The sequence below is a fragment of the Macrotis lagotis genome, chromosome 1 (genome assembly GCF_037893015.1).
Source record: "Macrotis lagotis isolate mMagLag1 chromosome 1, bilby.v1.9.chrom.fasta, whole genome shotgun sequence".
NCBI classification, from domain to species: Eukaryota; Metazoa; Chordata; class Mammalia; order Peramelemorphia; family Peramelidae; genus Macrotis; species Macrotis lagotis.
Genome location: NC_133658.1, coordinates 474,444,145 through 474,469,352, shown reverse-complemented (window position 1 = coordinate 474,469,352; position 25,208 = coordinate 474,444,145). Strand labels below are relative to the sequence as shown.

The 25,208-nt window shown below is 35.6% G+C and overlaps 1 pseudogene; it reads right to left on the bottom strand.

Annotated features, from left to right (window-relative positions):
* Positions 1-20,085, bottom strand: LOC141504778 (kelch-like protein 5; annotated as a pseudogene).
* Between the last annotated feature and the right edge of the window lie 5,123 nt (positions 20,086-25,208).

Below are 25,208 nucleotides of genomic sequence, written 5' to 3'. Positions count from 1 at the left end.
TTAGATTAGAATCACAACACTCGCCTTAGCTTTTTCTAGGCATAATGGAGTAGCCTGTGTCTATTCATTTGTTTGGTGATCATAGACCTCCACTGAGTTAAGGTAAGTCTGCCTATCATATCCACCAACTATAACAATTCATCACCAAGGAAGCATAGTCCAGTTGCATATCTACTAATAATCTTAGATGAAATTGCAATCCACATATCAATTTTAGTATCATACTTCAACACAGAGTGTCAGTCTGGAAGATAAATTGGATGCTGGTTCATTATGTTCTCTAATAGTATACAGTAATCTATTTCAGGTAGTTTCTCCTACCCTACCTCTTCATTTTGGAACTTGTGTAAAAAGTACCCATTTATTAGTATGTGGATCAAAGCATTCTACAGATTTTAGGCAAGAACTTCTGTCATTACCCCCAACTGTATACAATACCCCCAAATGCATACATTATGACTTAATATTATCATACCAATTGTGCTCCTGACCATGGACATACCAGCAACAAAATTCCACTGATGAGCCTGAGGGTCTCATCTCTCCACTGTATTTAGAACTTCATATAGCTACTCCAAAGCCATGCCAGTATAAGTGGCACCACATCCCAAGTTTTTGTTTAAGATTATAAATCTCTACAGGATTCAAAGGCTTTATTCCATCTCTACCACCAACAATATATAGTTTGTCATCCAATACTGCAAAATCAAACCATAGTTTCCACCCATTTATATTAGCTACTGAAGTCCTCTGTTTGTACAGAGATCATATTTTTTTGATGCTTCTTGTTCCTTTAGTTGAATATCTCCAACTCCATATAATGTGCTAACAGTTGACTTTCTAGGTTTTGTGTGAGGACTTTGTAACATGGGTCATCTCCCTGGTAACAAATGATATTTCATTGCTTCCATTATAAGCTTCTGACATTCACTGCCACCCCAAAAGAGTGCTTTACTTTCCATGTCAGCAAGGAACAATCTGTTGATCTTAATTTAGATTCCCCTCTGATTTTTCAATGTCTGTTCCTTTCTTATAACTTTGTTGGATAACTTTTTTTTAATTCTGTGGAGCAAGACTGCTAAAAACTTCTAATATTGGGAGCTTATTCCCACAAGGCAACTTAATTTATTTTTGGATATCTATAGTTCTTATGTGGGGAGACAACAGGATAGTTCAAAACTCAAAAGTCTTGGTTGACTATGAGGGTAGGAATATAGTCTAATGGGGTAGAGAGCAAAGTCCTTGCCTTCTTCAATTAATTTTTTTTTCTCCTATGACTTTATTTCCAAGTCAGTCAAAGAGATTTGGGAATGAGAAGAACTTAATTTTCCAATCAATTTGGGATCTAGGGACCATAGGATTCCATTGTGTTGTAATAGAGGTTAAAGAAATTTCAAAGTCCTAGAGCAGATTAAACAATTTTAACTTGCATATAGACTGGTGGCAATTTGTTAAATGGCATTTCCTGGCTCTCCTAGACCACAAGCAGCAGCTTTTGTAGTCTTAGCTATAAAAAAATTTCACCTTGCTTTTTTGTCAGAGAAGACAGTCCTTTTTTTTTAGGTTTTTGCAAGGCAAATGGGGTTAAGTGGCTTGCCCAAGGTCACACAGCTAGGTAATTATTAAATGTCTGAGGCTGGATTTGAACTCAGGTACTCCTGACTCCAGGGCTGGTGCTCTATCCACTGCACCACCTAGCTGCTCAAAGACAGTCTTTCTAACTATCACTCCAGAAGCAAGGAACCCAAGAGATAGTTTTGAAGTCCAATGTAGGGAAATAGAGACTAGTTCAGCAACCATGAAGCCAATTGAGACAATACGACAACACAGTTCCCTGGCTGAGGGTAGAGATATGATGCCCAGTGGAGATAACATAACTCAGAGAACAGACACACACAACTCAACATATGCAATTGCATCAAGAGAAAACTTTGGCAGGCATTCAGTATCAAAGAAATGATTTACTTCAGCTACATATGTCCTCTGAATGTATTACATCAAATCAGGACACTTGTTACCTGAGTTCCTGTCTTATTCCTTGGCTACATGTGTTCCCCTGCATGTGTTCCTTGCTTACAAGTCAATCGACAATAATTTATTATCATGTGTCTAAACCTCTGCTAAGTGACCAGGATACAAAGAAAGGCAAAAACACAATCTATTGGGAGAGAAAATACACTATATACATATATGCATTCAGTATTTGAAAGCTAATCTCAAAGGGAAAACTGGCTGTTATTTTCTCTGTGTGATTTTCCTTAAGGTGATACTACAACTGATGTGAGAGTAAATGCCTTGTGTTCACAGGGAATGAGTTTTTTCTTGTCACTTGTTAAATTTTCTTGTCTGACTGAATGTTTGATGCATTTTTTCTGAGGTTCTGAGAAATGCAACAAGTGATGTATCTAGAATGTTCTTCATTGTGATAAGATTGTATCAGCCTCCCCATAACTTTTATCCATCAGTTTCAGTTCTGCCTTCTGGAGCTACATATTAAAAAGTCAATTTCCTCTTTCACATAATCACCTTTTAAACAGTTGAAAGAAAATACAGCATCATATTCTATTTAAGGTCCTTTTTCCTGAGCTATATTTCTGTAGTTCTTTCAGTCCTTCCTTTTTGACAGTTTTTAGACTTTTAATGAGCATAACTGTTATCTTCCAGGTGATAATATTGCTCTTAAAATGAGGCATAAAGAACTAGACTATGAGATTTGTCAGTGAGGGGGCCAGTAGACTCCGACTGCTCTTGATCCAGTTACTGACCTTTCAATGATTCCTGAGAAAAACTGCATTAGTCTTTGGGGCATCCATGTCACAATACTGGGTGAATGCATATGTAAAGTACTTGGCAACCCTTAAAGGGCTATAGAAATGTTAGCTATTAATATAACAGCAACCCATTCTCCATCTTAACACAGTAGGGGGTGAGAATGATGATGATGATGATGATGATGATTGACTGATTGATGGTATGATGATGATATTAGCATTTTATTAATTATAAGGAAAAGAATGTCTCCCTAAAAACATAGATAACTTTGCAATTTACGCATAATATGACAGAGTAGTAAAATATCAGAGAACATCAGAGATTGTCTAGGAGAAATGTTCATTTTGATAGGTGAGTATACTGGGATTGCAAAAGATTAAATTACTTGACTAAGTCACATGACTATTTAGGAAGCTAATTGGAATTGAAACATAGGTCTTCTAACTCCTACCTTCTAACTCCTACCTTTTTTTTTTTTTACATTATATCTCACTGTTTCAATCTTAGTCTCATCTTCCTGGATTTCTCTTCAGAATTGAAACTTTTGATTATCTTCTCCCCTTGGTAATGCTCTGATTTCTAGGTTTTAGTAATATAAAAGATGTTTTGAAAAGTTCCTCAATAAACTTGATGGAACTGAAGGGCAATTTGCTTTTACTTGACTGTGTTCCTGATGGCCTGAAGAACACAAGCAAATTCACTAGGGCATTTATTCCTGTCAGTGAAGAGAAAAGCAATCTTAGAAGTTATGAAGGGGGGGGGGGGGCAGAGCCAAGATGGCAACAAGAAGGGATTGAGTCTTAGGAGCTATCTGATAAAACTCATAAGTTAAGAACTCTAACTAAACTTTTGAGAGACAGAACCCACAAAGGGACCCAGTGAGGCAGTTCTCCTACTCAAGGTAACCTGGAAAAGAGCACAAAAGCTCTGCTCCCCTGGGGGTCAGAGGGGCAGTCCACCAGAGCGAAAGAACTTCAGCCTCCCGGAGGCAGCCCCAGGGCGCTGGGAGCCACAGCTCACAGCAGCGGGGGAGTCTCCTGAGCTGCACCCCAGGGAGCACCGGGCACAAAGTGGGGGAACAGTGGGGGACCTCTGCCAGAGCGAGCACCTGGAGCCCAGCCCTCAGGGCACACAGCCAGCAGCTTGGTCTTTCCCCAGCCCGGATCCAGGAAACAGAAGCAGGAAGAGCCGGTAAGCAGGAGACCCCAGGGCATGAGCCCATTGAACCTAGGGAGGGGAGTGAAGAGAGACTGCAGAGCTCTTCCGTCCTCTGCCCCTGGAACAGAACTCTGGGGCTCTGACCACATTCAGATCCTGATCACAGTGTAGGCCCCCCCCATAGAACAGCAGCGGCCCCCTGCCACCTCAGCCCCGTGGCAGAGGGGGGCGCTTATGATCATTCACAGACCAGGAGGGAAGACAGAGCCTCACACACTGAGACCCTTGTGGGAGTGTCCCAAAAGCTCAAGAAGCACCCCCAAAACAGGCCCAGGCTGGGAAAAATGAGCAAGCAGAGAAACAAAAGGAAGACTATTGAGAAATATTTTGCAAATGAGCCCAAGAAGGATCAAAATACTCAGTCTGAAGATGAGGAAGCACAAGCTCCTGCATCTAAAGACTCCAAGAAAAACAGAAATTGGGCTCAGGCTATGACAGAGCTCAAAAAAGACTTTGAAAATCAAATGAGGGAGTTGGAAGAAAAACTGGGAAAAGAAAGGAGAGAGATGCAGGAAAAATATGAAAATGAAGTCAGCAGCTTAGTCAAGGAAATCCAAAAAAATGCCGAAGAAAACAGTATGCTAAAAACCAGCTTAGGTCAAATAGATAAAACAGTTCAAAAAGTCATTGAGGAGAAGAATGCTTTAAAAAGCAAAATTGGCTAGATGGAAAAAGAGATAAGAAAACTCTCTGAGGAGAACAAATCATTCAGACAAAGAATAGAATTCAGGGAGATTGATGAATTTACCAGAAATCAGGAATCAATACTTCAAAACCAAAAAAATGAAAAATTAGAAAAAAAATGTGAAATATCTCATTGAAAAAACAACTGATATGGAAAACAGACTTAGGAAAGATAATTTAAAAATTTTTGGAATACCTGAAAGTCATGATCAGGAGAAGAGCCTTGACATCATTTTCAAAGAATTACTACAGGAAAATTGCCCTGATATTCTAGAAGCAGAGGGCAAAATAGAAATGGAGAGAATCCACCGATCCCCCCGAGAAAAAGATTCCAAAAAACCAACCCCTAGGAATATTATAGCCAAGTTCCAGAACTCCCAAGTCAAAGAGAAAATATTACAAGCAGCCAGAAGGACACAGTTCAAATATCGTGGAGCTGCAGTCAGGATCACTCAGGACTTAGCAGCAACTACATTGGAAGCTTGTAGGGCTTGGAATACAATATACCGGAAGGCAAAAGAGCTTAGAATGAAGCCAAGAATGAACTACCCAGCAAGGCTGAATGTCCTCTTCCAGGGAAAAAGATGGACTTTCAATGAACCAGGGGAATTTCAAATGTTCCTTTTGGAATGGCCAGAGCTGAACAGAAGGTTTGATCTTCAAATACAGGACTCAGGTGAAGCATGGAGATTGGAGGAGGGGGGGAAATATGAGGGACTTAATGAGGATGAACTGCATGTATTCCTGCATAGAAAAATGACACTGATAATACACATATGAACCTTCTCAGTTAATAGAACAGGTAGAGGGAGCTTTTATAGTTGAAGCACAGGAGAAAGCTGAATTCAAAGATAAAATATGGTGTAAAAATGGAGTCAATAGAAAAAAAGGGAAATGGAATGAGAGAAAGAAAAAGGAGAGGGGGAATAGTCCAAGATATTTCACATAATAAGATTTTTTTATTACAATGAGCTATTGCAATGATATGGAAGGGGGGGAGGCAAGGGGGGATGAGGGAACCTTTGCTCTCATCAGAGATGGCTAGGAGAGGAAACAGCAAATATACTCAATGGGGTATAGACATCTGGAGTAAGAAGGAGGGGGGAGCAGGGGGAAGGGGTGGGGATGTGAATAAAGGAGGAGAGGATGGACCATGGGGGGAGAGTGGTCAGATATAACACATTTTCTTTTTTACTTCTTGCAAGGGGCTGGGATTGGAAGGCCTACCCAGGACCATAGGGCCAGGTGGATTCTGGGCCTAAGGGGTAGTATGGGGGCCCAGGGCTTCTTGGCCCCAGGACCAGGGATCTGTCTGCTGTGCCACTCAGCGACCCTACAATAGAGTCAGAGTGAAAGGAGAGAGAAAATATAGTACATGGTAGTGGAGAAATAAGAAAGGAGGGAGTATAGAAAAAAAAAAGAAGTTATGAAGGGAAGTGCAATAAATGAGCAAGCCCATGGACTCCTCTACCCAGCTTTTACACTTGGCAGGAGGAGGACTATGAAGATTCATCTGAGGAGAAAGACTATCAGTATACATTTCAAATTCATGTAACTGTATTCATATTTTCTAATATATGTTATGTTTATGTTAATGAATATATTACTAAAACTTGGAGTATATATATCTACATATATATAATCCAAATGTGTACTTTCCTAAACACAATAATATTCCATTATTTTCATATACCACAATTTCTTTAACTATTGATAAGTATCTGCTTAGTTTTCAGTTCTTAGCTATCACTAAAAAAGTGGTATTATGTGTATTTTGGAGTATATTACAACTTCTTAATTATGATTTCCTTAGAGAATAAACTGAGTAATATAGTCTTTGGTTCAAAGGAATAGACATTTTAGTAACCTTATTTGCATAATTTCAGATTGCTTTCCAAAAGGGTTATACCATTTCACAGATCCACCAATAATGTACATTATGTACCTGTTCTTTTAGAATCTTTCTATTAACTGACTTGCCATTTTTTTTGTTATTTGCTGCCAGCTTTCTGTGTATGAAGTAAAACACTTGGGTTGTTAGAGATTTGTGTTGATTTAGAGCATATCTTCATTTGTTTATGAGCATCTCAGTTTTATTTTTTAAGAGAATTTTTGTTCATATCTTTGACCATTTTTCTAATGGAGAATGGAAAATGACTATTAGTCTCTCTAACACACACACAGACACATGGACACATGGATACACAGACACGCAGACACACACACACACACACACACACACACACACACACACACACACACACACACACACACCCCAAGATACCCAGGGCATGAGCCCATTGAACCTAGGGAGGGGAGTGAAGAGAGACTGCAGAGCTCTTCCGTCCTCTGTTCTACAGAGGATACCAAAGCCTGAGCAAAGAAGTTTGACAGTTTGTCCTCCTTTGATCACTTTCCTTCTTATCTGAGGTGCATCAGTTTTGTCAATGCAAAAACTGTTCAGTTGCAAGTAAAGTTATCAATTTTAACTTTTGCAGTTACCTTCATTTCTTGTTTAAGAACACAGCTCCTACCCATTGCTTTGAAAAGTAATGATCTATTTTTCTATTTTTAAGAGCATGATCATTAATATTAAGATTATCTACTTGAAATGTATTTTTCCCAATTGATATTTTATTCTGTTTTTCCAATTGCATGTTATAAAAGCCTTTCAACATTCATCCCTATGCATATACATATTTATAAGTTACATAATTTCCTTCCACCTTCCCTTCCCAACCCCTTCCCCTTGGTGGTGAATAGTTTGGTGAACATTGCACATATAAATTTGTTTTTAATATATATATTTACAGATTAGTCATTTTTTGTATAAGGAAATAAGACCAAGGGAAAAGAAAGAAAACCATGAGAAAGGAAGGAAAAATAAGAGAAATTTTTAGAAAGTGAGCATAGTATTCATTCAAATCTGTAGGGGGGTTTTGTTTGTTTTTTTGTTTGGGTTTGCTTTGTTTTTTTCTTCTGGATATGGATAGCATTGTCCATCACATGTCTCCCAGGATTGTCCTAGTTGTCTGAACTGCTAAGAGGAGCTGCATCCATCAAAGTCGATCAACTCACAGTATTGTTGTTAATGGATACAATGTTCTCTTGATGCTTCTTTCTTCCCTCAGCATCAGTTCCTATAATTCCTTGCAAGCTTTTCTAGAGTCCAACCATTCATGGAACATTAGTACTCTATAACATTCATTTACTTGCTCAGCCATTCTCCAACTGATGGGCATCTTCTCAATTTACAATTCTTTGCCACTACAGAAAGGGTACATGTAACATGTGGAACTTTTCCCATTTCTTATGATTTCTTCTGGATATAGTCCTAGTATTGGTATTGCTGGTATTGATTAGTTTTATTGTTCTTTGGGCATAGTTCCTTATCACTCTCCAGAATGGTTGAATTAATTCACAGCTCCACCAACAATGCATTAATGTCCCAATCCTCCCACAACATCTTCAACACAGATCAATTTCCCCTTTTTCATCTTAGCCAATCTGATAGGTATGAGGTGGTATCTCACAGTTGTTTTAATTTGCATTTTTCTAATCACTAATGATTTAGAGCATTTTTTCATATGATTATGTATAGCTTTGATTTCTTCATTTGAAAACTACCTATTAATATCCTTTGACCATTTATCAGTTGGGGAATGACTTGAAACCCTATTAATTTGACCCAATTCTCTATATATCTTAGAAATGAAAACCTTATCAAAACTTCTAGCTATGAAAATTGTTTCCCAGCTCTCTGTTTTCCTTTTAATCTTAACAGCATTGGTTTTATTAATGCAAACCCTTTTTAACTTAATATAATTAAAATAATTCATTTTGCAATTCATAATGCACTCTATTTCTTCTTTTATCATAAATTTCTCCCCTTTCCATGGATCCAACAAATAGAATATTTCTTGATCTGTTTATTGGTCTATGGTGTCACCATTTAAGTCTAAATCCTGTACCAATTTCAACCTTATTTTGATATAGGGTGTGAGATGTAGGTCTATGCCTAGTTTTTGCCATTAGTTTCCATTTTCCTAACAATCTTTTGTCGAATACTGAGTTCTTAGCCATTTACCACTATTTCTTTTGTACCTTTCCTAATCCATTGGTCCATTACTCTATTTCTTAACCCGTGACAGGCAGTTTTGATGCCTGCCCTTCATAGCATAATTTTAGATCTGGTAAAGCTAGACCATCTTCCTTTACATTTTTTTTTATCAGTTCCCTTGCTATCCTTTACCTTTTGTTGCTCCAAATGAATTTTGTTACTATTTTTTCCCTAGCTCAATAAAATAGTTATTTGGTACTTTGATTGGTTTGGTACTGAATAAATAATTTAATTTGGGCAAAATTGTCATTTTTATTATATTAGCTTGATCACACCATAAGCAATTGACATTTTTCCAATTATTCATATCTGTCCTTATTTGTGTGAAAAGTAGTTTGTAATTGTATTCATTCAGTATCTGCATTTGTCCTGGAAGGTAGATTTCCAAATATTTTATATTGTTTGGAGTTACTTTAAATTTCTCTTTCTATCCCAGGGCTGGTGCTCTATCAACTGCGCCACCTAGCCACCCCATCAATTAATTTTTTAGATGATTGTCTCTTCCTAATTGCCGATTCTAATTCCTTCAATTTCTTTTTCTTTGCTTATGGCTAAAGATAACATTTCTAATACTATGCTGAATAGTAATATGATAATGGGTATCCCTGTTTCATTCTGATTGTGTTGGAAATTCTCCTTGTTTATGCCCATTACATATAATATTTGTTGATGGTTTTAGATAGCTACTGCTTATTATTTTAAGGAAAATGCCAATTATTCTTATACTCTCTAGTATTTTTAATAGAAATGAATGTTGTATTTTGTCAGACTTTTTCAGTATCTATTGAGATAATCATGATTTCTGTTGGTTTTGTTATTGATATGTTCAATTGGGCTGGGTGTTTTCCTATTATAGAACCATCCCTGCCTACTTGGTATAAACCTTACCTGATCACGGTGTATTATCCTAGTAATAACTTGCTATAATCTCTTTGCCAAATTTTTATTTAAGATTTTTGCATCAATTTTCCTTAGGGAGACTGGTCTAAAATTTTCTTTCTTTGTTTTGGTTCTTTTTGGTTTAGATATCAGAACTACATTGTGTCATAAAAGAAATTTGGCAGAACTCCTATTTTGTCAAAATAGTTTATGTAGTATTATAATTAACTGTTCCTTAAATGTTTGGTAGGATTCACTTGTATATCCATCTGGACTATGAGATTCTTTGATAGGGGATTTATTGATGGTTTCTTTAAATTCTGAAATGGGGTTATTTAATTACTTCATTTCCTCTTTTAATCTAGGTATTTGTATTTTTGTAAATATGAATCCATTTCACTCAAATTATCAAATTTATTGGCAAACAGTTGGGCAAAATAGGTCTGAATTATCTTTTTTTTAAATTTTTTGCAATTCTCTCTTTAAAGTTATGGTAAAATAAGTTGTTGGTTCCCAATTGCATTGTTGTAGGTTCCCAGCTGCATTCAGATAACCAAAGTGAAGCCCAAATGATATTTTTGTTATTCTTTGTTTCACAATAACAGCATCATACAATTTATACTGGAAAAATAGTTCCTTTATTTTATAATAGTTTCTTAGTCATCTTTTCCATTCACTGAATGTATAACAGGAAATATTTTTTTTTTCTCAGTTGCATAGCTAGTTTCTAGATAGGAACCTCATCAAAATAATTTTCTTCCTAAGATTTTGTGCTTTGGTTTTGAGAATAATTTTAAGCATATCAAATTAGATCACTGCTATAATATGCCTATATTTAAGAATATGCCACTCTACATCTGTTACCTAGAGGGTCATCTGTTATAATAAATGATGATATATAGATAAGGAAAAAATAGTTCATTTTTTTAAAAGCCAAAAACAATGTCTATATCAGCTGAATCTGTAAAATATGCAATATTTCATATCTACAACCCCTGACTTTTGCAAAAAAAAAGGAGGGATGCCATTTTAAAAAAAATTATTCAGAAAGAAATGGCACTAAATCCTCATATTTTAATAGAGGAAATAAGTAGACTGTATACTTTTATCTAGGGACAAGACATCTTTATATTAATTTGAATTCACTTTATTTCTAGTGCTATTTTCTTTATGTTTGTCACAGTTATTATGGATATAATAATAACTATCATTCATATGTCACTTACTATATGCCAGTCACTTTGTTAAACATGTTACAATTATTATCCCATTTGATGTCACAAAATCTTTGGAAGGTAAGTACTATTATTATTCTTATTTTACAGATGAGGAAAATGAGGCAAGGGGAGGTCAAGTGATTTGTCCCATCATATAGATAGTTAAGTTTTTCAGATTGTTTGTGAACTCAGGTTTTTCTGACCCCAGACCTGGCCCTCTAAGCCACTGTATCACCTAACTGGATTTGCTTTTTCCCCTCTGTGTCACTTCTTATAAGTCTTTCCTTACATTCTTTTTTTTCCCTTACATTCTTTTCCTACATTCTTCACATACACCATTCTTGTCACTCCAGAGCGTTAATAAGCCACAATTTTTTCAACTTTTCCCCATTGATCGGCACACTACTTTGTTTCCAGTTTTTGCTACCACAAATAGTGATGTTAAGAATATTTTAGTATATGTTTGTAGTGGTCAGAGTTATTCAAAACCTTCATCTCACAGGATAGGACTCTCAGGGAAGACTACCCCATGTTCAAGGTACTCTATAAGTCCAAGCCACAAAAATACCATAAATGGGGTCAAGGCACATATTTGAAGATGCAACTCCCACTTCCAAAGGTGTAGGATCATAGATATCCTCTAAGGAAGATATTGATTCTTTCCTACTGGAGTTTTACCTCAATGATCTCTGCATCTACTTAGACAACCCTTAGTAGATGCTGTTTCAATGGACGTCACTTCACTGGACATGTAATTTCCAATGGTAATGACTTCATGAGATGATGCTCAGAAATGTAACCCTCTGCTGGTACATCTCACATCCAGTGAAACTTGAACACATATGGAGTCTCCACTGAGTGAGCCTTGATTGAACACTGATTAGTTGGTCCCTTGTTGACTAGATGATACTTGGTTGATCCTCATTGGCTTGATGCTGCTTATTTGACTTTTTAATTGACTGGATGTTGCTTAAATGAATACTTCTCTTTTGTACCTTAAGTCTCTATCAAAAACAGGCAGGCAAAATGACCCTAGGCACAGTGGAGAGCATCTCTCTGCTTTGAGATTCAAGCATCAGTTGAAATCCTTGATTAAAATGCTAATTCTTCCTTAGGAAAATAATGGAGTCTGCTTTGCTCTTTTGGTTAAAGAGAGACTTTTTTAAAAACTCTATTTGAAAAGAAGTCATCTTCATTTCAATTTATAGAACCAGCAGAAATCCAGATAGAATTCTGTGTGTGTGTATATAAGTATATATGTATGCTTGTACATGTATATATGCAGTGGTATGCTGGTAAATGTTTAACAACTGACTGAAAAAGTTGCCCATGATGTAAATTTTAAAGTTTAATCTGCATTATTTTTGTTTGTTTTTGTTTTAGTTTTTGCAAGACAATGGGGCTAAGTGGCTTGCCTAAGGCCACACAGCTAGGTAATTATTAAGTGTCTGAGACAGGATTTAAACTCAGGTACTCCTGATTCCATGGCTGGTGATCTATCCACTGCGCCACCTAGCTGCCCCAAAAGCAACTATTGTTTTCTTTTTTTTTTTCCTTTTCCTTCTTTCTTTCTTTCTTTCTTTTTTTTTTTTTTTTTTTAGGTTTTTGCAAGGCAAATGGAGTTAAGTGGCTTGCCTAAGGCCACACAGCTAGGTAATTATCAAGTGTCTGAGATCAGATTTGAACCCAGGTACTACTGACTCCAGGGCCAGTGCTTTATCCACTGTGCCACCTAGCTGCCCCGCTTTAATCTGCATTATTAACAATTTCTCTATCACTTTCTTAAGTCTTAACACTGAACAAAAATTATGTGTGTGCTAATTTTTAACAAAACCCAATTATTAATTATGTGTGTTTATTACTATTTGTTTACTACTGTTTATTTCTGACTAACCTTTAAGGAACTTCTGATCAAAGTCCAATTTCCTTGACCATTGTGAAGACCCTCTACCACTAACTTCACCTGCTGTCTGACATTATATTACTTCTCCAATATACCCTCTTTCAGACAGATGCATTTCTTCACATGCCTTGCTACTTTCTGTGCTTTCTACTTTTATTTACCTCATCTCACTCATTTAGTTCAAAATTTATTAGATAACTATTACACAAGGTATTGGCCTTTATGTGATATTGCTTCTACCACACAAGGGGCTCACTATCTTGTAGGATGAAAAGGATGTATGTAAAAAGCTATGATACAAGAAAGAGTGTGTTCAGCACAAATAATAGATTCAGGCAAAGTGATAAAAGAAATTTGAGGAGAGAAAGAGTTCACATTCTCCTGCAGATGGGGATGATTTCAAGAACAACTCAATGGAATGGACACCATATGAGTTAAAGCTTAAAGGAAAGGAGAGGAAGTGATAAAAATTGGTGGAGGTATGAATAAGTTTGGTTATTCCAGAAAGCAAATACCCCTAGTTACCAAACTATGCAAACCCTTTGATACTGAAATATCACTATTAACTATGATATGAAAGAAAGAAGAAAAGTACTGTTATGTACAAACATAATTATAAACAACTTACATTTTATAGTAGTAAGAAAGAACTGGAAAGTAAGGAGACATCTATCAATTGGGAAATGACTGAATAAATTATGGTAGAGTAATATAATAGAATACCATTGTGTCATAAGAAGTGAAGAAAAATTACTTTAGAGAAACCAGGGAAGACTTGTATTGATGCAGAATAAAGAAGAAGAACCAGAAGTATAATTTGAATTTATAATATCAAGATTGTAAAAAAAGAATTTTTAAAGAGCAGAACTTTGATCAGTATAATGATCAACAATGATTCTAGAGAAATGATAATGAATGTTATCCATCTAACAAAGAGTTAGATGGTAGATTAGGGAGAAAAGGAGATTAATTATTTATTAAGTATCTGTTAAACTATGCAAATATTATTATACTCAGTTCTCAAAATAACCCCATGAGGTAGGTGCTAATATTATCATCCATGTTTTATATTTGAAGAAACTGAGATACACAGTTGTTAAATGACTTGTTCAAGGATACACAATTTAGTGGGCATTTGAGGCCATATTTAACCTGAGATTTTTCTGACTGAATGCTCAGTACTCGATCCATTGGCTCACCTAGTTCCTAATGACTAATATGTAAAATGAGAAACACTTTTAGCAATGATCAATGGCCAAATTAGTTTTGCAAGATTCTTCTCATATAATGCAAGGATTTTATATGTCTGAATTTTTCCCAGTTGATGGTGGGGAGGAAGCAGGGGGTAGAGAAGGGCAGGGAGTGGGGAGAAGAAATAGGGAGAAGAAAACCTAATATTTATCCATAAAGACATGAACTAGGGTGACCATGGAAATAGAAAGGAAGTAGAAGTAATGAAGGCAAGAGGAATTATAGAAGTGATGATAGAGTGAGAAGAAATGCTTACATAAGTAAATCAAAAGACTTGAAATGCTTATTGAGATAAGGAAGCATCAGGTGGAAATCTCCAAGCTTTTGGTTGTTCCTCAGTAGCCTTGTGGTAGTTTGTACCTTGACCTTCATAAATTCTGAGGTAAACTGAAGGCCCCACATATCAAATGTGCAACTCTACCAAAATGTTAAGCTTAGTCAAAGAAATGAGATTTTTATACCCCTAGATGGTGGATGAATGGAAAAATATTGGCAATGCCCAAATGACATACCTGGGGATAATGTTGAGAAAGGCATCTCAAAGGGAACCAAGAAGCTTCTGGCATGATAACACTTGTCTTATTTTAGATGTAATTGACACAGTGGGTAGAGTACTGGATAGGACAGGAAGACCTGAGTTCAAATCTGGTCTCAGATACTTACTAGTTGTGTGATCCTGGGTAAGTTAACCAATGTTTCCCTCAGTTTTCTCAACTGTGAAAAAGGGATAATTACATCATCTACAACACTTCCTAAGCATTGTGAAGATCACAAATGCCTATGTCTTCCTTTTGGTGTAGGAGATATTATGAAATAATGAAGAAGATTTTAGGTTGCCACACTGGGCAGATAGTCCACTAGGCTTAATTCTTCTGTGTCAGTGCATGAGTTATTATTTATCAACAGTGGTCTACAAATATTTTTGATCCTGGACTTTTACCTATAAAATATTTTAAAGCACATTTCCCTCCATATCTATATTTATTTGGAGATGAATAAAATATAAATAAATGTACCAGGGGATAGAGACTGATTTTGTGATTTTTATCAGTTTAGGTTAACCCTGAAATAGGAAACTTCTCTCCATTGAAAGCCAGCACTATCTGTAAAACTTATAGTCTTGGAAAATTGTTAAGAGCACTGAAAGTATTTTCCCAAGATCATGTAGCAAAGAGAACAAAAGCACAATTTGAACTCATCTCCCTAGTTCCAAGGCAACTTTCTATCCATTAGATAACACATTCTCTCAGATTACTAATAACACCATAATTAATGGCTACATACACTATTAAACACATAAAAACTAAAAAAAAATTTAAATGCAATAAATATGAAATCACATTTAATTATAAAATGCTAAGGAATCACTGTAATTCAAATGAATATTATTCCCAAACCTGTACTTTGGGAAAATCTCTTTGGTATCTGTGGGGCAGATGGATTGGAGTGAGAAGATATTTAAAGTTGGGAGATTGTGAGAATTGACCGATTACTAGATCCTAGCTGCAGAAGTCATTCCACATTTCAACACTAAATGATCTGCTTCTATCTTGGGAAGTTCCTGTGTACCCACCAATTGCTTGATCAGCTATATTTAAGGTGAGGAATAAAAGGTTAGCAAACTTCATTTAATCCAACTGTGTAAAATTAACAAACTTTGCTAATCCCATAGTCCTTGTGCTTTATAATGGTGAAAAGAATTTAGGTGAAGATTCCCCTCCCTCCACCATTGACTAGCCCAAAGTTCTACCTCTAACTCAGTCCCTGTGAATCTACTTAATAATAGCAATGAAACGCAAGAGCAGAATCAAAGAATAGATAGGTTCTAGATTAGGGTACACAGTTTACTGTCATTATTGTGTCTGTGGAACTGTGATGCAAGGGTACCACACATTTTTTATGTCTATGAGAAATAAATTGCTTAACTTATGATCCTTTGAGTGCTTATCTTCCTTCTCATCACCTTTTTAACCCATGATCTCCTCACAGAGATCAATTTGGAGAATTTTGGAATAAGTCAAGTGAAAGATAATAGGGGTCTGAGCTAGGGGATGGTAATGGAGAGAATGGCATAGATAGAAGACATATTATAGACATAGGATAAGTTTTAATAACTGATTGGATATAGGATTGAGGGAGAATAAAGAATATATGACATTAGGGGTGTGAACCTGAAAAATTAAAAAGGTAGTGATATTATCAATCAGATATAGGAAAGTAAAGAAGACTGATGGGGTTTGATGGTAGAAAATAATACAATAAAAAAAGATAAAACCACATTAATACAATGTAATTTGAGGACAGAGACAGTACATATGCCTAGCAATGGAGAAGTCTTTATAGAAGCCTGAATTTAATAATTCCAGAGAAAGAAAGAAAATGGGATTGGATTATAAATATTTGAAACCATCTGCATAAAGATGATTATTAAACCTGTGGAAATGAATATGATTACTAAGAAGGTAGAATGAGACAGATAAAAGGAAAACCATGAAAAGTCAGTAACACTGAAGAAGAGAAAAGAAAAGACATCCAGGTAATGGGAGGGGTGGATAGTGCCAAAGAGAATGAAATGGGGCAGCTCAGTGGCACAGTCAATAGAGGATTGGCCCTGGAATTAGGGGGACGTGAATTCAAATTTGGCTTCAGACACTTAACTACTTACTTAGCTGTGTAATCTTGGACAAGTCACTTACCCCATTGCTTTGGAAAAAACAAAGAAAAAGAGAGTAAAAGGTCAAAGAGGATAAGGCCTGGGGAAAAGGATATATGATTCAACAGTTGATAAATTATCAGAAAGCTGTCTAAATGGAGTGGCATGATTGAGAACCATGTTGAAAGGTTTTGGTGCAATGAGAGATGAAGAAAAGGAGACTTTCAATTTAGTTGCATTTTTCTAGGAGGTTGACTGTAAAAGCAAGAACTAGGGATAGAACCAAAGGACAAAGCAGGGTCAGAAAGAATTGTTTTTAGGAAAAGAGCTTAGCATATTTGTTAACAAGAGGAAAGGATAGAATAGGTAAGGAATATGAAGATGAGGGAGAGAAGGAAAGATTTATGGGATAAACTCCTGGTGAAAGTAGGAAGGGATAGAATGAAAAATATAAGTCCCTTCCACCCAGAGAGCTATATTCCTATGATCCTTTGATGTCAAGATAGAATTGAAAAAATTCATGGTTTTTAAAAAGAAAAATACAGAAAGATCACAAGTTTTTGTTTTAGTGACAAATTCCAGAATTTAAAATAGATTGTACACTGACAAGTACAATTAGTAAGGCTGTTAAGAAGGCATCTAGAGTCTATCAGAAAATTTAAAATCAGCTAATTTAGCAAATTTAAATCAGGGTATCAATAAAACTTTGAGATATTGGAGAGTCTGAAAACTGATAAAATATTTACCTCTTAATAGGAGGAAAAGAGACTGTTCCTTAGTAATTTCTCAGAATTCAGTGGTCACCAGGGGAATTAGGTAACATACAAAAAGAATGTCTAGGGGTAGCTTTGTTTCATTTTCTTGGTTTTAAAAGAGGAAGAAAAAGGAGTGGACAAAGAAATATATGAAGTAAGAAAGAAGGAAGAAATGGAATAACTTACTCTTCTATATTTTTGAAATACATAAGGAGTATCCAAACATGCAACAAGGGATTGGAATAAAGAACATTTCATGAACTTCATTCATAACTGAACAAAGAAGGAAGGTGAACACCCCCCCCCAACACACACACACACACACACACACACACACACACACACACACACACACACAAAGTCTGATATTGAAAGTCATTAAACTCAAGGAGGAAATGGGTGGAGAAAGGGAGTAGAAGAGGAAATGTTTAAGAGGAAGGATAAATTTAGGAAGAGAATAGTCACAGCTTAAAAAAACAAAACAAAACCCAGCATTGTAAAGTAGACATAGTAGTAAGTAATAGTAGTACTAGATCTTGAACCATACTGTGAAACAGTAATTATGAAACCTATTTATACTGGATAAAACATAGAAAATTTGGTCAATGCAATAGAGTAGGTATACTAGATCCTTGAACAAATGGACAAAATAGTATAGTTTTGATTAACCTAAAGATTACAATAACTGGAAGAGATATACAAATTCACTTAAAAGTTCTGGGAAAACTGGAAAGCAAAATGGCTAAAATGAGATTTATAAAATATCTCACATGGAATACCATAATAGGTTTTATTAGATAAAGGCATTACATATAAAAGGTTAAATAAACAAATTAGAGGCATTGGGAAGAAGATAATTTTTATAACTATGGATAAAAGAACTTCTGACCAGACAAGTGAAGGAGATCATAGAAGATAAAATAGAAAATTTGGGTTCTATAAAAATGAAAAGTTTTTGTAAAAACCCAAATCAATGTAGTTAAATTAAAACATGAATAGTTAATAGGTAGTGGAGGTAGAAAGAACTTTGATGCAAGTTTTTCCAGTAGAGGTCCAATATCTTAGATACATAGGCAGTCAATTTAAATGTTTAAGAGTAGTGGTCATTCTCCAATGGATAAATGGCCAATGGATATAAATATAAAGTTTTCAGAGAAACATCAGCAATCTATCAGAAACCATATAAAAATGTCCTAAGTCAGTAAAAAGGAGAGAAAATTAAAACAAGTGCAAGGTTTTACCAAAAACCCAGTTCATTGTCAACATTGACCAAAAAGGAAAATGGCAATTATTATTAGAGTTATGGTAGGGCTAATGTACTCTTGTTAGACCTATAAATTGGTTCAGTTATTCTAGAAAGCAATTTGAAATTCCCCCAAATAACTAATACACACACATACATATATACATATATATATATATATTTAAGTATATGTATATAAACGGATATATGTATATGCTTTTGTCTAGTATTGCTACTACTAAGCATATTTATGTATATATGTATGAATACAAATATGAGCATAAATATAAATATAAATATAAATATGAATATGAATATAAATATAAATATAGTGATGGAAACTGCTAAAACATGGCAATCCTGACTGAGGCTCCTAGATACTTGAATTCTTGTTTTCCAGTTGCTTGCAGTATTTTTCCTTTGACCTAGAATATCTGGATTTTTGTTATAGTATTCCTGAGAGTTTTTGTTTTGAGGCTTCTTTCAGAAATGACTGATGAATTTTTTCTTTTCCTGTTTTGCCTTCAGATTCTAGGAGATCTGGTCATTTTCATTTATATTTCTTGAAATATGATTTCTAGGTGCTTTTCTTGTCTTTCAGGAATTCCAATAATCCTTACTTTTTTTCTCCATTAATTTTTCAGGTCAGTTGGGGCTTTTTTTGCTATATATTTTTTTATTTTTCAACTTTTTACTCTCAATAGTTTTTATTGTTCTATGTAATTATTAGTTTGATGTGATCCCTTCCAATATTCAAGAAGGTTATTTTTGTATTTCTTGTGTTAAGTTGTTAATTACTTTTCCAATTCCTTCTACCATACTTCTCATTTATTTTCCTCTAGCTCTTTCATTTATATATGTATCTATATATATATCTATATATCTATATATATGTATATATAAATGGATGTTCCAAATTTCCCCATATATAAGCCAATCTCATGTATTTTGGGGCCCAAAATTTGAAAAATAATATATTACATAAATTTAGTGAACTCAAGTTTTATTCATCTTGAAATTCATACAGCTCCTCATCACAGTCAAAACTCCCATCCATTAGCTTGTCCTCATCTGTGTTTGATGAATCGCTGTCTTAGGAGGGGCTTTGAGTGCTCTCCTGCCTGTACGCTGGTCTGTGGTTGACCAAAAGCACTCTCTGGGCAAGTCTGGTGCCTGGACGCATGCTTAGTCGATTCTGTTTCATGAACCTGAAGCACCAGTTGTGTCCTCCTTTGAACTCAGTAACTTCATCAGCAATCCTTCTTGCCTCATGCTGAACCAACCATCTTTGTGGATATAGGAATTCCAATTGTCCTTTACTCTTCAATTTCCTCTCTAACTCAGGGCATTTTGCTGATTTGTTTGTCATGACCTTCTTCTGCCATGACATTTTCAGTAGGATTTCTTCTTCCTGTAGCCAGTCTCAAATTGTTTTCTCAGCTGGAGGAGGACCAAGCTTATGTTCAGCAGCATAATTTCCATTCATTTTTGCAAACTTTGAACTTGAATTCAACACAGTATGAAAATCTTTTCAAAGCCATCTCTGGGCAGAACATGGCAAAATGTAACCTAAAATACCAGTAACAAATGAGAAACAATGAGTGTAAAGACAAGTGCAAAAAAGTGTGAAATGCAAGTAAAAAAATCTACAACTACTGTATAAGACTCCCAGTTTTTAGACCCCCACATTCCCCCAAAATGGGGAAATTGGGTATAAACACACACACACACACACACACACACACACACACACACACAGAGACACAACCTCTTTAAAAAAACAACTCTTGTCTAATCTCTTCCAGGAATTTTAAGTGAATTTATGCCAAAGTTGTGTTTTTCTTTAAGGCTTTGCTTATTGATGATTTGGAGTCACATTATTCTTCTGAGTTTTGGTCTCAAGTGTCCCTATCACCACAATGGCTTTTTTATGATGAAATTTTGGGTTTTTTGCTCTTTCTTCCAGGCTACTTTCTGACATGAATTTTATGTTAGAACCAGGCAGGCTCTCTGCCAGACTTTTGGAAAGAAGGTTTGAGTTGGGCTTGTGTGGGACATTAAATTGGTGATATTATGAGGGTAGGGCAGCTAGATGGCACAGTGGATAGAGTATCAGACTGATTTATCTTCCTCATTCCAAATCTAGGTCCAAAGACATTTACTAGTTTTGTGATCCTGGGAAATCACTTCACTTGTTTGCTTCAGTTCCTCAACTGGAAAAGGAAATAATAAACCACTCCAGTATATCTGCCAAGAAAACCCCAAATGGAATCCCAAAGAGTCAGACACAAATGAAATCAATGAACAGCAACAACAACAAAATTATTTGGGTATTGAGTGTTGTTCAACTACAGAATCTCAGGGATAGTTCAGACTAGAGACCTTTAAACTTTCAGTGTTACCTAAATGTTCTAATCCAGGGCAAAGACTGATTGCTGCTTTTCAATTTGCCTCAGAAAATCCCTTTCTTGGATTTGTGTCTGAACATCAGTAGACTTGCTATTGAACTCAGCTATTAAGTTTTATTCATATGCTTCCTATGCTTCAGAGCCGCAGAACTGTGGGTTTCCCTTTGGTTTGGGATTGCTGTCCTGGTCATGCCTCCATATGCTTCATTTAGTCTGGACTCAGAGCTCAAACTAAGAGTGCTATGCTCCTAGCATGTCACCCAGCTATTCTTTGCTTATAAACTTTTTCCTCTGAGTCCACTTCCTGCAGTCACTGTCAGTTTACCCCCAAACCCCTGCCATACCTGGGCGCAGTTGCTATTCTACAGGCCACCCCAAATCTCTGATTAGAATCTGAATTTTGTACAAGAAAACTATTTGTTGGCACTTGTTTCCATACAAAGTCCTATTCCCGTTCGGGGTGGGGGGGGGGTTACTCCACTTTGGAGTTTGCCCTGTGTACAACCTCTCCTTAAGGGGCTGGTCCTAGACCTAGTTCCCAGTGTCTGACTACCTCTTTGACTATCTCTCTAGGTTGATCTGGACTGAAAAAAAGACTTACTGTGACTTTTTCTTGGAACTTTCCCATCAGGATTTGGACTTGTGCTTTCTAAATCTCTTGGGAGGGGACTTTTTTCTTTCTTTCTTTCTTCCTTCCTTCCTTCCTTCCTTTCTTTCTTTCTTTCTTTCTTTCTTTCTTTCTTTCTTTCTTTCTTTCTTTCTTTCTTTCTTTCTTTCTTTCTTTCTTTTTTGAGGTTGGAGGAAAGGGAACTCAACTGCACTGTTTCCTTCTTCATCTTTTGATTTTAAATGGATATTATTTTCCATACTCAGGAAAGATCAATTTTTCTTTTCACCTTTTAATATTTTTAGGGATGAAATAGGTGTTGTATTTGAACTCATTTCAGAAATGACTGATGAATTTTTTCTTTTCCTATTTTGCCTTCAGATTCTAGGAGATCTGGTCATTTTCATTTATATTTCTTGAAATATGATTTCTAGGTGCTTTTCTTCTCTTTCAGGAATTCCAATAATTCTTACATTTTTTTCTCCTTCATTGATTTTTCAGGTCAGTTGGGGTTTTTTTTTGATATATTTTTTTTCTATTTTTCAACTTTTTGTCTCCTGCCTGTGCTCTGGTCTGTGGTTGACCACAAGCACTCCCTAGGCAAGTCTGGTGCCTGGACGCATGCTTAGTCTCCATGTATTGATGTAGTCATGTGTTTTTTTACTATTTTGGTTATTAAGGTGTTCTATTTTGTTTATATATTTCCTAATATTGAACCCAACCTTTCATTCCTTATGTCAATCTGGTATTGTGATGGGTTTTTTCTTTAGGATTTATACCTTGTTCAATCCCTTCTGCCCCCCCCCCCCAGATATTAGGAGATTTAAATTCTCCATATCTTATTCTGTCAATATGGATATTTTGTATTTTTGTGGATATTCATTTATCTCATTTAAATTATAAAATATGTTGATATATAATGAGTCAAAGTAGTTTCTCATAATTTTCAGAGTTATTACTGTTGATTATGTATTCTTTCAATCATATCATTTTATACCTTATCTTTTTTCACTTTCTTTACAGAGAAGTAGGTGGCAAAAAAAAAGGTGCATGACAACAAGTACGTTAAACACCTACTTATATGCCAGCCTCTATGGTAGGTCTGAGAATACATGTCCAAAAAAATGAAACAATCTCTACTCATAAAATATATTGAATGAAGAAGACAAGTATATTTACAGCATATGTAATATGTAAATAGTTAATTTGAGGAGGGCAATAACAAATGAGGAGGATCACTAAAAGCTTCAGACAAGACAGAGCTTGAGGTTAAAGAGAGAGAGATTTTATGATGTAAAGCAGTACATTCCAGACCTGGGAGGTATCTGTTAAAAGGTATGTAGATAGGAAATAAAGTGGCCCATATAAGGAGAACAGACAGGTTTATTTGAATCATTTGGAGAGGATTAGTGGGGCAATGAATTTTCAATGAGGCTGGGAAGATTAGTCTTGCCAACACTAGGTATCTAGCTTTGAGACTATCAATTCCCCCTTAATTGCTCCTTTTCACTTCTCCCTATTCAGAGTGGATTACTATTTCTTAATCCCTCTCTCCCTACAATTTATCCTTTGAAGCTGCAGTTGTCTGGATTGTGAGCATTTCTTCAACAACCCTATCTTGCCTCATAAATTCACCTCTTTACTCTCTGTTCCCAGGTGTATTCCAGTTAAATTTAATACATTTCTACTGAGTGATTATATGTAATATTTAAAAGTACAATACTTTTTCTGGGTCAGCTATAAGTAAGGTTTATACCTTTTCTCCTAAGTTTATTTACCCATTTTACACTCTGTAGCCATGAAAAGTAGTGAAGTCACCCTACTTTCTTTCTCATTTCATCCTTAGTCTATTCCTTTTCTCCTCTTTTGTCTCTTTTTGAAACTATCAGATGAGAACAAATCCATCCGTAGTTAACTGCTTCATCTTATTTAAATCCTTCTGATAACTTAGAAGTCCTTTGGATTTTGATTGGACATATGTCTCTTCATTTAAAATGTAGAAGCTTCATTATCATTGAGCTTTCTATAATTGCTCAAATGTATTTTATAGCTTTCTAGTTTTTTGTTGAGGCCTGAGTTATTGTTTCTTACCTTTAAAAAAAATCAATAATACTTGAAATTCCTTTATTCTATTTAAGATTCATTTCCCTTCTGCAGGTTTACACTTGGTTTTGTAGAGTTATAATTGACTGTAAGCATACATATTTTGATATATTGTTGTCTATGATTTTTCTCTACTATATGGTTGCTGCTAGTTCTTATGTGATCCAGACTATGTAACCTTGGTAGTTGATCTCTTTCAATTTAACTGTTTGCAGTGTTTTTTTTCTTCAAAGTTAGAATGATAGTGATACAGAGAATTATGAATGGAGAAAATTTATAATCAGAAACAAGTTCTGTATTCTTTAATGCTATTAAATCTTGTTAAAGGGTGGAAGGCTCTTTGCTCTTGAGATGTAAATTGACCTCTATAGTTTCATTGTTAAATGTAAAATTTGTACCCCCTCCTCATTTCTTCTTCATCCAGCTTCCAGTTCCCAGTTACTTGATCTTGCCCATTGATGATGGATTTATAGAAAGTGACATGTTGAATTTAGAGGTCATGTACCTTGGGACAGGAAGGACCAGTAGAATACCTGGAGAATGCCTGAGCAAGGTGCTAGACCACTCCCTCAGTGCCACTCCTTGTCCAACCTACTACAGAAATGTATTTAGGAGGAAGCATCACCCCTTCTTGCTTCTTCTTGACTCTACCTTCCACCCTACAGAATAGTCTTCTCTTTTTCCTTCCTAGGCTATGTGGTCTAGTCCCTGGTGATTCACCATGGACCCCCTTGCCATGTGACTGGAGCGCTCTCTCTCTCTCTCTTTCTCTATCTTCTTTCTCACTCACTCTCACTGGAACTTCACCCTGTCCTAAAGTGCCTGTTGCTTCCCCAGGAAGAGAAATATTTTACATTGTTTACTTTGTAATAATTTATAATAAAATCCTGAGCAGGTTTTTTTTGGCTTTTTTTAAAAAATCTGACTCAGTTCTCTGTATATTTTAGAAATGAGTCCTTTGTCAGAATCATTAGTTGTAAAGATTGTTTCCCAATTTACTACATTTCTTTTGATCTTGGTTACATTGGTTTTATCTGTGCAAAAGCTTTTTAATTTAATGTAATCAAAATCATCTAATTGTTTTTTGGTGATGTTCTCCAACTCTTCCTTAGTCATAAACTGCTCCCATTTCCATAGATCTGACAGGTAGACTAGTCCTTGACCTTCTAATTTGCTTATAGTTTTGTTTTTTTATGTCTATGTCCTGTAACCATTTGGATCTTATCTTGGTAAACAGTGTGAGGTGTTGGTCTAATCTAAGTTTCTTCCATACTAACTTCCAATTATCACAGCAATTTTTATCAAAGAGGGAGTTTTTATCCCAATGGCCAGACTCTTTGGGTTTATCAAACAACAGATTACTATAATCATCTCCTGTTTTTACACCTAGTCTAT